Source organism: Mus caroli, chromosome X, assembly GCF_900094665.2.
Source record: "Mus caroli chromosome X, CAROLI_EIJ_v1.1, whole genome shotgun sequence".
NCBI lineage: Eukaryota > Metazoa > Chordata > Mammalia > Rodentia > Muridae > Mus > Mus caroli.
In genome coordinates this window covers 11,734,103-11,743,765 of record NC_034589.1, presented here as the reverse complement: position 1 = coordinate 11,743,765, position 9,663 = coordinate 11,734,103, and positions in this window count along the sequence as shown.

Here is a 9,663-nt window from a genome sequence, read left to right as displayed (position 1 = left end):
TTTTTTTCTAGAGCTTTTAGATGTGTTGTCAAGCTGGTAGTGTGTGCTCTCTCCAGTTTCTTTTTGGAGTGGGCAGGTGTTCTCATCCCAATTAATATAAAATAATTCCCCACAGATATATCTACCGGCCAATTTAATGTAGGTTGTGAATTCCTTGCCAGGTAATTCTAGATTATGTCAAGTTGATAATTAAAAATTAACCAACACAGTTATTTAAGAACCAAGATGTTGATATCTTCTCAGCCACATTGATCCTTATTAATCATCAGGTTAGGCTCTTTGTGTTTAAAATTAAAAAAAAAAAACTACTTTATTTACATTGAGTCATATCTTTGAGATTGCAGATTTTGTATTTAAAATTGCTTAATGTTATTTAAATAAAAGTTCTGAACAACAGTTTAAAGTTGGCAAAAGTTAAAAATCTTCAGTATTAGGCTGGAGACATTTCTCAGTGTTTAAGAGCTGCTCTTCCAGTGAACCTGGGTTCAATTCTCAGCATCTATGTGGTGGCTCACAATTGTCTGTAACTCCAGTTCCATGGGATCTGGTGCCATTTTCTGATCTCCAGAGGCACCAGGCATTCAATTCGTGCACACGGATACATGCAGGCAAAACACTTGTATACAAAAAATGAAATAAAAAAATTTTAAACATCTACAGTATTTTTAAAATATAGATTTATGTGTGACTGTGTGTATACATTATTTACAAGTATATATATTTTAAAATTGTTTACATAGTACCAAATTGGCATATAACATATTTGTAAATTGAAGTTGTTAAATTAGCCAAAATTCCTTTTAGTTCACAATATAATTGGAGTTTAAAGGAAAAAGCTACTGAACAGTCCCAATAGCCCTATGAGGTTAAGTTGTTCATAAATTTCAAAATGCATTCAAAGAGATGGTGAAGGAAAGAAAAAAGAAATTTAATTGATGTGGTGACATTGGGGGAACCAATTAACAGACCCAAAACTCTGAAGTCTGTCTGTCTTTGGGATAAAGACACGACATTTAAAGTTAAGTAAGTAATTTAAACAAAGCATAAGATATGCAGGCCTATATAAGAGGTGGTTTATGTGATAATTTTCTTAATTCTAGTTCTACAAGATGGTTCAAATAAATCCCTGCTTTGACAGAGTAGACCAGTTCTTAGAAAATGACTGATGCTGTTCGTGGGCACAACTGTGTCCTCATGGATAATTATCCTCATCTGGGAGATGGTCATGCAAAGTTCTCAGGTTCTACTGTTCTTAGAATCCAGGAACTGGGTCAGTGGCTTATTTTTGTCCTTTTAATGTTCCTAGAGTAATTAATATGTTTGCCTAAATGGTATGCAAGTATGACAAAAAAGGAGATAAGCACAAAAGTAAGAATAGAGATGCCAGAAGCTTATTTTACTTTAGATACCTCATCACCCCAAATGCAAAGCAAATGCTCTTTAACAAAACAAATTTCTAAATATTTGTTATAATAAGGTTTAAATCTTTAACAAATTGGATAATTAGAACTTGTTGCTTTAAAAAAAAACTTCAGGTCTATTAACATGTTTTACATGTGTTTCAGATGTTGTTTCCTGTGTTTCATTAAAATATAAAGTTGTTTTATTGAGGATAAATGTTTTATAAATTTTGTAAAGACAAAAGGTAGACAAGGAGAAACTGTGAAGTAATAAAAGAGATACAAAGTGTTATAAATACAAAAGGAGTAGAGGGACAAATGAGAAATAAGTACCACTAAGGGTAGTTAAAAAACCATAGAGAAACGTTATTTTATAAGCTTGTTTAAAACATACACGTCCAGCACCTGGTCACTTTGGGCACGGAATCAGCAGACACCCCCCACGGTCCCCAGAGGACTCTCCACGTGATCTTAGGATCACTGGTGAGTGGAACAAAACATCGGTTCCAATCCAATCATGCAGGACCTGAGACAGCAGCAGGGAAGCAGAAAACTGGCCTGTCCAGGGGCACAAGTCCCTTCCGGTCAGCACCAGCTCTGGGTCACCTTGGGTTCTAATTGGCAGACACCCCCATGGTCCCCAGAGGACTCTCCATGCAATCTTATGATCAGTGGAAGACAACATCTGTTCCAAACCAATTATGACGGGCCTGTGACAGCAGGAACAAGGACACAGGTGCCCTGCCTGACCAGAGACACGGGTTCCTTCTGATTTGTACTGGTTTACCTTGGTTTCAAAGAGACCAGACAGCTCCACAGTCCTCAAAGTATACACCACTTCCAGGCACTGTAACACACCCAGGATCTTAGGATAACAGCATCCCAGGATAACAGGAGTTTGATCACATCAGGATTTCAGGGTCTCAGAGGAAGCTTGACTGCCAAGAACTCTGACACACATAGTGTAGAGAATTCTCAAAAGGCTAAATATAAATCTATTATATGACTGAGTCATACTGTTACTTTGCTGAATATGTCCAAAGGACTTGACATCCTACTCCACAGTTACTTGCTCAGCTGTGTTTTTAGCCACTGTACTTACAAATAGATAGGAAATAGAGACATGCTGAATGCCCTTCAACTGACAAATGGATAGTGAGAATGTAGTACATATACAGTATGGAATGCTACTCAGATGTAAAGAAATATGAAATCATGATCTTTGCAGGTAAATGACTAAAACTAGAAAAGATCCTATTAAGTGAGGTAGCCCAAACACACAAAAGTAAACCTTGCATGTTCTCTCCCATCTGAGGCTCCTAGCTTCAAAGCTTTAGAAAAGAGTATTTAACCTGATGTAACTGCAGAAACCAAGAAATTAAAAGGAGACCATTGCACAGGGTTGGGGGAAGGGAAGCATAGAGAAGCAACAAAAAGGAGAATAGTGGGGTATAGGATATCTGATTGGAGAAAGAGAAGAAATGGGGTGAATGCTCTAATTAGGGAAGCAAATGAAGATAAATACAGAACAAAGAGAAAGGAAGGTATCATAGTTAGGGATTTACCACTGTGAACAAACACCATGATCAAGGCAACTCTTATAAGAACAACATTTAATTGGGGCTGGCTTACAGGTTCAGAGGTTAACTCCACTATCTGCAAGGCAGGAGCATGGCAGCATCCAGGCAGGCATTGTGCAGGAGGAGCTGAGAGTTCTACATTTTCATCTGAAGACTGCTAGTGGAAGACTGGTTTACATGGTGCTAGGATGCTGGTCTTAAAGTTCACACCCACAGTGACACACCTACTCCAAGAGGGCCACACCTCCTAATAGTTCCACTCCCTGGGCCAAACATATTCAAACCATCACAGAGGGTAACATAAATGTAAGGATATTTGAAAAAGTTATAAGAAATCATATTACTTATCTAACTAAAGATACCAACAATACACACACACATATAGATTAAATAAAAATTTCTCATCTGGACAAAGAACCCCCAGGAGCCACTGACTATCTAACATTAGATACCATCTTTTGAATTGTTTGTCAGGGTTGTCCAAAGAGACTACCAAAACATTATAGGCTATTGTTGCTCTTGGCTTGGACCCAGATAAACCTGAGCTGTATTGAACCTGAATGACTTCTTGAAGACTATCTTTCATAGTACCAGAAGGCACTATGCAAGCTTCCAAGGGAAGAAAGAAACCAACAGTCCTACCCAGCTATGGTACCAATGAACCACAACAAAGACCAGCATGGCACAATAACCCTAAAGATTCAGAAGTGGTGCACATAATTTAGTGGTAACTAATAGCTCTCTAATTGGACTTAAGATCACTCAACAAGAGATAAATCATGCCTGTTACTAGAAACTTAGCCAATGACCCAGGACTAAAGTCATGGATCTTGAAGGAAAATGTATAACTACCACTTTACTATGTAGTGAGTTACTGAGCTATAGCTATGTCATCACATGAAAGGATTCTTAAGAATACTTTAGGTTCTAAAACCAACTTGGATAAAACTGGTCTCTGGTCACTTTGATAAATAAATGCCTGTGGTAAATTGGTCTCTGGACCAGCCATAAATTCTTATACAATGTGACCCTGAGCTAAAAGTAACTGCTTGATCATGAAACTACCTTCTCTCCATATTCTATAAATAGCACTTGCTTGCTGCAGACATTCAAAATTGCCTGTGGTGATTTAAATACACTTGGCCCAGGGAGTGGGACTATTAGGAGGTATGCCCTTGTGGGAGGAAGTGTATCACTGTGGGGGTGGGCTTTGAGACCTTCCTAGCTGTCCATGAGACAGTATTATCCTGGGTGCCTTTGGAACAAGATGTAGAACTCTCAGCTCCTACTTCCAAAACCCTACCTGCCTGGATGCTGCTATGCTTTCTGACTTGATGATACTGGATTGAGCCTCTGAACCTGTAAGCCAACCCCAATTAAATGTTGTCCTATAAGTGTTTATTTGGTCATGGTGTCTCTGTTCAGAGCAATGGAAACCCTAAATAAGACATGGACTTTCTGTATATGGCACAGTCTCTGGTTTCTTGTTTTTAAAAACTTGAATGTACTGGATGTCAATGCTCACAACTCTGCTTGGGACAGCCTGGCTGGTGGTGACTAAAAGTCTATTTGGCTTCTTCAGGCATCTTTGAAGTTTTTTCCTTCCAGTATCTAATAGCAACTAAACCAACATAAACCTTAACTACATATTATGTGTATATAGATATAGGATCAATACACCCATAGATAGGTGTAGTCCTCATGAATGAGGATGTTGCCACTCATAGGTATGATTGAGGAGAGAGGTTTTATTGGAGATATTGTTGATTCCACTGAGCAAGAATGAAGCCCACTACCTAAATTAAAGCCAATTACACAAGTTTCGTTTACTATGCATAGGACTGACTATTGTGGGATTTGAGAGAGCAATGTGGGGTTTCCGACCTCCTTTTATAGGTAAAAATTGCAAACCAGGGATTTTTCAAAAGAATTTGTAACATAAAAACTTGGCAAGCAAATTTTACAGGTAAAATTATATATCATCTTGGTAGAATATCTCAAGGTATCTCAAGATTCCTTGTCAGAACATCTTATCTTATCAGGGTAGAGTTCATGGTATGCTCAAAGTGTGAGTCAAACTCCATAGGGTGGGGAACATATCAAATTCCAGAAACAGGTTAAAGTTCTGTCAAATTTGATTTTTGCAGCAAAAAGAAATGAACTTATTTTGACCTTATAATAAATTGGCTTTGAACCTTCACAGAGGCTATCTGGTTCATCAATATGAGGGAGAAAATAGTCAGAGGCATCTGGAGTAGCCCATACTAAACCAGGTCATCAGAGGACAGAGAGGGGGGTAGAGCAAGAGAGGAAGAGAAGTATGGGGGTAGAGGTCAAGTACCCCAAGAGAGGATCCTCTGCCCAAGATGCCAAGAGAATGGGTGAACCAAGAGAACACAGAGTCAGAGTGGCTGAGTTAAATAGGGGTCAAAAGCCGAGGGAAGGGAAGCCTAGTCCCTGAGCTGGAGAAGTTTAGTGTACAGGACAAGGTGAGAGGTGGTAGGAGGAGCCACAGATACTGAGTGAGACTTTGTTGGGGGCCAGCCAGCGGCTCACATGTCCGGGTTCGAGCCTGGAAGGCATCTTGGAACTGAAAGAAAAGAGGGAGCCTAGGCAGGTTGAGAAATAATGGAACCAAGACAACTAGTCTGCTCAAGGTTCACATGTTTAATGGCAGACATGCTTTATAAAGGAGAGGGGAAAGCCCATTCCCGCCAATTCATCTTTGGAGCCTGGAACTAGCTGCAGGTGATGACGTGCAGGATAGGGCATAGTCTCTGGAATAGATCTGGGGGCCTCTCAGCAGGTAGCAGTATCTTGAAGAGGAACAGCAACACTGGCTGAACAACAGAGTTATCTAGGGAGGAAGGCTCCACCCTAGATAATCTCCTTAGTGGCAGCAAGGTCAAGTTCTGGCTCAGTCTGCTTGAGGCTTATGGGAAACTACAAGACTTGTTGCTGATTTCTTTGGGATTTGATATTCAAGCCGTTTTGTTGTTGATAAGGGGCAAAGTACTCTCTTCTATAACTACCTCCTGCTGAAATTGGGGCATTATTGTCAGGGGTGTCCAGGAAAGCTAGAGTGTTGGTCAAAGCTGGGAAGGGAGAAAGGATGCAGGTTGGGGAATATTTGCTTTGCTCACTGCCAAGATTCTGTGTGAGTATCTAGGGCTTGTGAAATGCAGGCTGCTTTGGAGCAGCCTAGAATTCAGGTTCTAAAGGGATACCAGAGGATAGTATGCTGTAAACAGTTTTGGAGCAGATTTCAGTCTGCAAGTAATTTGAGATTTGCTGGAACAGATAGACTATGGATGGCAAAGGTAAGGAGTTTAGGAATTTTTTTTATTCAGGGTATATATTAAAAAATTCAGGACCATAGGCCTAGTAGTTGGTGTGAGGGGGCGGGGTTCCCAAGGCTAGAGGAGAGAGAGAGAGAGAGAGAGAGAGAGAGAGAGAGAGAGAGAGATCCCATCCTCAAGAATAGACAAAAGACAGACACACACACACACACACACACACACACACACACACACACACACTCACAGCTCTTCTTTTATACATGAGCTGCATTTTACTCATAGCAACATAGATTGCTTTTAATATTTTTCCCATATATCCTCTTTTCTATTGTATTTGTGATCAGTATAATTTGGAAAGTATATGATTGCATGTGTAGCTAAATCTTATGCATCCATATGCAGATGGGCAGCATTCCATGGGATTTTTTTAAAGATTTATTTATTTATTATATGTAAGTACACTGTAGCTGTCCTCAGATACTCCAGAAGTGGGCATCAGGTTTCATTACGGATGGTTGTGAGCCACCATGTGGTTGCTGGGATTTGAACTCTGGACCTTCAGAAGAGCAGTCGGCGCTCTTAACCACTGAGCCATCTCGCCAGCCCCCATGGGATATTTTTAAAAAAGAAATAAAGTTGGAGGAGGAATGCATTGTTGGTGGTAGGTGTGTGTGAGAGAAGGCTCCAATTAAGATGCATTATATGAATGTATAAAATTCTTGAAGAAAAAATATTTTAAAAATCTACTGTAAAGATGGTTACTTTTAGAATTGTTTTCATTTTTTAAGTTTTACTTTGTTGTAGCTTTCCAGAAACCACAGAGAACTGAGTATACCTGAAAGGGAGGCTGGGAATGAAATAGGATGAGGGCAGGTGGCAAGAGAAGAATGAAGTGAAGACAGTTTCTCTGTTCAAGGCTCAGAGTTTAATTTTCAGCTCTGCATTTATATAGGGGAAACCCAAAGACCCACCCTTTGTTTCAGCTGAGTTATGTTGCTTCGTTTCAGCTGGACAATGTTGTAAAGCAAGCTCAGCAGGCAGTCAGCTCCTCAAGGCTCCATGGGAAATGCAATGTGGCAAGGCCATGAGCTGACTCCAGCCAGGTTGTAAAATCTTTGGAGGGTTGTTTAGCCTATTCAAAGCTGGGGGAAGGGCACACTTTGTGCATATAGATTTGTTTCCTAAATATATGTCCAAGCACCATGTGTGTACCTGGTAGCCACAGAGGCTGGAAGTAGGTGTTGGAGTCCTTGGAACTGGAGTTACAAAATGGTTGTGATCCATCATGTAGGTGCTGCTACTTGAACAGCAACGTTCTTAGCCACTGTGGTATCTCTCTGGACCCAAGGGTTACTTTTTCTAACTAGAAAGGTTTGACTAAAATGTTTAGCATAGTTTGTACCCTCATCTGCTTTTGTACAATTATATTTGCTTTTCATGTTTTGTTTTTCTCTCCCACATTTTTTACGATCACCATGATGCATAAATCTGTGTGTTTTGATTTGATTTTCCTTTATATTTTAGAAATTTGACATTTTATTCCTTTTAGTAGCTAGTCTAGATACTTTATCAAATATATTTGCCTTACCCAAATATATAGCTCTTTTCTCACACATGAGCTATTTTACTCATGCAATGTGTGTCTAATGCTCATGATTAGGAATGTAATTGTATATGTTTTTCATTTCTTTTAAAAATATAATATTTTTATAAATTCTTGGAGAATTTCTGTACTATATTTTGGTCATATTAATTTCCTATTCTATCTAAGTCCTCCAAGATCTGCCCTCTACTCCCTCCCCTGTCCCTTAAAACTATTTTGAATCAGATTTCTTCAGACTCTTACACTCTTTCTCTCTCCTCTTCCAGGATGTTCCCTGAGCCTTGATGGTTGTGTTGTAATGTATTAATTGTGTTGTAAATAACTCCTTGAGCATTCTATGGTCAGTTTTCTGCATTTTGACAGTTGTGACTTTCTGTAACCACCTATCTAAGCAGCAGAAGAAGCTTCTTTGGTGAGAGATGAGAGCTACACTTATCTGTGGATATAAGGATAAATACTTAGATTTTTGTTAGAAATTAAACTGGTTTGGAAAAGTGGCACTAGTAGTCTCTCCAATAGGTCCCCATGGTCTCAGATATATGTAATTTTAAATAAACATGTACAATTTCCTATGAAGTTAGTGTTTATTTGCCCCTTGACCTTCCCATTTCCTCCATGTTGCTCCCTCTCTCACCTCTTCATATAGGTCTCTCACACCCATTTTCCCATCTCCCCTTTAGAGCAGCTGTGCTATTTTCCTCTCTAGGGCTCCCCTTCTTCATGATGCATTCTGCATCATGGTCAGTTTGTACTTTTCTGGTATCTTCAGTAAATCCAGATTATATACTCATATCTAAAGATTTGGAGCTAGCAGCCCTGGCTCACAACCATCAGTAATGGAATCTGATGCTCTCTTCTGGTGTCTCTGAAGACAGTGACAATCTAGTCATATACATAAGATGAATAAATACCTCTTTAAGAAAATAAAGTAAAACACAGTACAATTTGGAAAAAAGTTTCCAGGCAACACTCAGTCCAATCAGCCCAAATTCCAGGAACACAATGAACCTTAAGGCGTGACTACTTAAACTCTTTTACAAAGAACATGTGATCATGAGGATGGGCTCTATAATTACAAAACCTAGAATTTAGTGTGGTCTCTGACTGATAGCATAGACATTAGCAGGCCCTAAAGTGTATGTGACATCTCCCTTAAGGGGAGTATAGGGAGGGACAAGAGTCTGGAATAACCATTCTGGGGGAATTTGGGTAAGGTCTGCCTTTATAGCAAAAGGTGGATGAGTTCTGCCTCCACATATAGTAGAAATGTCACTGGTTGCTAATAATTACCACTCTTAGCTTTCTGGATGAAATGCAGTTATTTGATTTTTATCTCCTCCATTAAAGAGACACACTTGCATGATTAACTTTCCTGATTTTCTTAATGCTTCTCTGTGAGTAGAAAGGCTCCTAAGCCCCCAACACAGCATGACTTAGTGTTGATTCAAACTTCTAGAGTCTGACCCCAAGCAGTTTATCGTAAGCATATTAAACACAGTGCTGTTTGAAAAGAGTTTCCTGGTGTAATTCAATGCCCTGTGCACAAGAAGGCATAATTACATTGGAACTTGACTCAAACTCAATACTTCTTCCAAGAAAATGGGTTCTAGAGATAGGCTACAGGCATTATCTGAAGTGTAGCTGCCCGCAGCTACATGAACCGGGTTCCTGACAGGGAGGCTAGAGCTGTATGGGAAAGAGAAATATGAGACCAAGACAAAGATACTGATCAAGGCCCAAAGTTTACTTAAGAGTCGGTCTGAACTTATAAAGGGGAAGGC